The following is a 4,163-nucleotide window of genomic DNA, read 5'->3' on the forward strand; positions in this document are numbered from 1 at the left end:
CGTGCAGCCTGATGTTCAGTCCCCATATATGGCTCAACCGCGGGCGGGGTGCGGCCGCCCCGGCTGACGTGGTAGCGGACTTTGCGCGTGCAGCCATATATGGCTCAACCGCGGGCGGGGTGCGGCCGCCCCGGCTGACGTGGTAGCGGACTTTGCGTAATGTTGCCCGTTGTTTCACAGCAAACGGGCGCCGCGAATTTCGTGCTTTCTTTCCAGTTTGGACATTTGTCTTCGTGTACGGGTGCTGCGTTTGAGGAGCTTTATAGAGCGTCTCAAGAAAAACAATTTGTTTGGAGCTTCACGTGTAAGAGGAGTGTCTCCCTAGTACGTGCCGGTTTTCCTTTTTTTTTTTTCCTCCCGATAACAGTACTCATGTGCCACTTGTGTCACCATGACATGATTTTTTTTGGGGGGGGGGTTCTCCCTTGATCCTCAAGCGAGTTTCACACATCACGCAGACGTCCGCATCTATCCAGTAATGATGCCATTTACAAAAATCTTAAACAACCGAGGCCCGCACCTGCTCAATCAACGCCAACTCAATTTAAGGAAGCTGATCGAAACCATCCAGTTTGGGAAAAGCTAATTTATGCAGTAGCATTCTTTTTATTATTATTGTGAGAGACGTGAAATACACACCACGAAATGAACGTCCGCTTGTTACCCTTTTGTTACTGCGGTGCGAAATCATCGCGCGTAATACCGATTCAATTTTGTCTTGTTTGGTGGTCTGTCAGCACTTTGTGTTCTTCAAGAAAATCAGCTACAGGCTTTTAAATTATGTGCGCGAAACTTTTCTCCATCTGCCACCCGGAACATATTTAAAGAAGAGAGAAAGCAGCCGGGGCCTTGAGATTTCGAAAATGCCGCGCTCTGAAATTTTCACATCAGCCATTGGGAAGATAATTATTATCCGTCACAAACAAAAAAAAAAAAACAGCTTTGAAATGAGCATTGATAGTGGCCACGTTTTTTCGGGGCATGTCTTGATGAAATAATTGCAGTTCAGTTCGTTGGTTCAATTGCATTTGTTGGCTCCTTGCAGCATGTCTAGATTTCATCTTTTTCAGTATTCCTAGTGTTCTCATTGTAGTATGAATAACCTGCAGATTTTTCGTTGTTGTTGTTATGCGTTATACAATGCTGAGCGATGTTTTTCCTTTCCTTGAAGCTAGCCATAGAAGTATAAAACTTTCTATAAACTCATTACAATAAGAATCCAGCATACGGTTCATCATCGGCTCGATAAACGTTCGGGAAGTGGCGACTTTTAATGCCGTGATCATGAAGCTTAACAGCAGAGCGTGTTCATCAGATATGCCAGGGGTGACGTAACGCAAGGCGTGAATCGAATCTAAGATTGAAATGGCGTTCTGAATTCTTTTGGTTCCAGATAGAACAAACAAAAATATATAAAAAAAGCATGTCATTGATTGTCATTCAAACCTCAAGAGCGCGTGGAGAAAGTGTTCCGGTTTACATTCGGCAAATCGAAATGAACGGCTAAAATTAACCTATCGTCTGGTTTCATGCGGGAGATCACGTGCGCACGCAAATTTCTTCGTACGGGAATTTTATGAAGTGAAGGCGGCTACAGATCATTTCCTTTGTCTAGTTCATGTTCGTAGGCGCAAATTGCAAACGTAATACTTGGAGGAACGTTTCCACTAATCTACAGGGGCTCTCTCATTTCTCCGATTGCTCGCAAACACATTGCATTGCTAGTCGTGACGTTTCACAGTGACGTTTCACCATGCCCGTCGAAGTTGATTACCAGTACCGCGCCAGCGTCGACCGGCCGGCGAAGCGACGAACTCAGCAGCGCATGCGCGAGGCCCTACAACACCCCAACCGAGCTACCCTGCTTATCGGAGAGAGCGAGTGCGCGTGAACGCGGGCTCGTCTGACGATCTGGATTAAAGAAAAAAAAAAAAGTGTGTCCGAGATATTGACAAAGACAAGTGGTCGCTGTCGCTCTGAGTCTTAGCGCGTTATAGAAAACGTGGGATGGCGGTGCTTCCTCGAGGGTCTAAAAGTACAATCTTCGAACTAGCGCTCCCGGCGGAACGTGGAGCTAGCATCCTTCTTCTTGGAACGGTTTGCAATGGACTGCTTGAATGTGCCGACCACGCGTCACGGGTCGCGTATAGAGCCAACGTTTGGCAAGAACGCGTCTAGCACAACCGATCGCGGTTGCGATAACCCATCGTTGGTAGCGAAAAAAAGAAAGAAAGAAAAAAAAAACACCTACCCGCAGCTTGTTAGCAGTAACCGTAAATGTGGTTCTAAATATAGGTTCGCTGGTCACTGAAACTTTCTCATAACGCACACCACTGTAGTCCAAAAAGAACAAAGCACGCACAATGGATATGATACAGCCGTCACCGCATGATTTCGCGTTTTCCTTATTGCATTACTTTCGTGGGCATGCGCGCTAGGGCCACGCAGGCCAGGAGGCAAGGGGAAAAATAAATAAGAAATGATACGCGATCCTCAGCATTGACTTGGCTGATGTGGCACTCGCATTTATGTTCTTTACCTTAGGCGAGCGCAACGCGCCAACTGAACTCCAATTTCCCATAACGGAAATTCGTATTTGGCCATTTGGTTGTATTTTTGGCTGATGTTCGCGTTTTTCGCCCGAGCATGCGCTTCACTGCGCCGCTCGTTGCCCCTTCAATGCGGCTTCACTGCCCTGCAGGCGTGTTCTGCGTCAAGCCGAACCACCAGGCAAAAAGCCTGGGCGCCGCCATCTTGTTGAGAGCGGCGCCGGGGACACAATCGCGCCTAGCTCATTGAGTTTTCCCCCAAAACTGAACGAAATAGCCTTATTTAAATGAGAAAGATGCCGCGAGTGCCGCAACGAAGGACCTTAAGGATTACCGAAGGGTAACTGAGGGCGACGCGACGAGCTTTGGAAAGAAGAATGATGGGTGTAGCGCTACGGGGGATAAGAATAGAGCAGATTCGGGGGGTGAGCGAACAAACGCGAGCTAATGACACCTTAGTTTAAACCAAGAAAAAGAAATGGGCGTGCGCAGGGCATGCAATGTGGGGGGAAGATCATCAATTAAGGGTTACCGACTGAATTCCAAGAGAAGGGAAGCGTAGCACGGGGTGGCGGAAATTTAGGAGGGCAGATTAGATTAGGAAGGGCGCAGGCACTAGACGGCGACCGTGACCGGGCTTACACGTGACCGGGGTGCTTGGAGAATAATGGGAGAGGTCTTTGCCCTGCAGTGGTCGTAGCCAGCAGGATGATGATGACGAAAAGGTAGCAACAGGTATTCATAACATACAGGTTGGAAAGCTGAGGCACCTCTGAACCCTTGAATATATTTCGCCACACTTGGCCATACGACAAGTTTGTTTTCGAGGCGCTCGGTCCCACTGCAGCGAAAATGTTGCCGGAAATCGGGCACTCCATTTTTGTTTCATAGGGAACCTTTCTTCCACTAGGGCAGCGGATTTTCGCAGGGCGAGCTTGCTGTCGTTTACGGATCAAAGCGATAGTGAACTCCAAAATGCAGTGTTGGCTTTGAGTGGGACTTACATTGATTGCAAAACCCACGGCTAATCACCCTTCCCCCCCCCCCCCCCCCAAGTGGCTCATTACAGCAGACAATCGTTCAGAAACACCGGCATCGTTGCGTATAGTATGGGAATGGTGCGTGTCACGTGAGTGCTCGCTTCGAGCTTGTGTTCTTCATTTTGATTGAATGAAGTCTCACCTAAGTGAGCGGGGGCCGATCCCGGAGGTAGTGCAATACCGGGCCGACCTGCGGCGGAGGTGAAGCAGGCTTCAAGCACTCCGCCAACTTCCAAAAATAGGTTTAATATCGTGGGTCCATATAGAACCCGTATCAGATATTAAGCTGATAAGAACAGATACTACACTTTGATCTTAGCCAAAAGGCCGAGAAGCGATGTCTTTCACTTCACTCCATTGTACCACTGCCTTGTGGGTGCCCTGGCGACATTGGTAACCTCAGCAACAGCGTGGGCAATCTTATAAAACCCAGCCCGTCTAGAGACTCTATGCTCTCTATCTCGCGAATCAACTCGCGACGCCTCAGTCTTTCACTGTTAACGAAACGCCGTCGCGTAGAAACGAGACCCGAGCGCAAGCTTGTTCGCAAGGCAAAACCAACGAAGGCAACCTC

The 4,163-nt window shown here is 48.5% G+C and overlaps 1 non-coding gene across 1 annotated transcript; it reads right to left on the minus strand.

Annotated features, from left to right (window-relative positions):
• Positions 1 to 3,736: 3,736 nt before the first annotated feature.
• LOC139054044 (U2 spliceosomal RNA) lies at positions 3,737 to 3,928 on the minus strand. The gene has a single exon (XR_011510987.1). It is a non-coding gene; the product is annotated as a U2 spliceosomal RNA (small nuclear RNA).
• Between the last annotated feature and the right edge of the window lie 235 nt (positions 3,929 to 4,163).

Source organism: Dermacentor albipictus, unplaced genomic scaffold (genome assembly GCF_038994185.2).
Source record: "Dermacentor albipictus isolate Rhodes 1998 colony unplaced genomic scaffold, USDA_Dalb.pri_finalv2 scaffold_542, whole genome shotgun sequence".
In the NCBI taxonomy this organism is placed as follows: Eukaryota; Metazoa; Arthropoda; class Arachnida; order Ixodida; family Ixodidae; genus Dermacentor; species Dermacentor albipictus.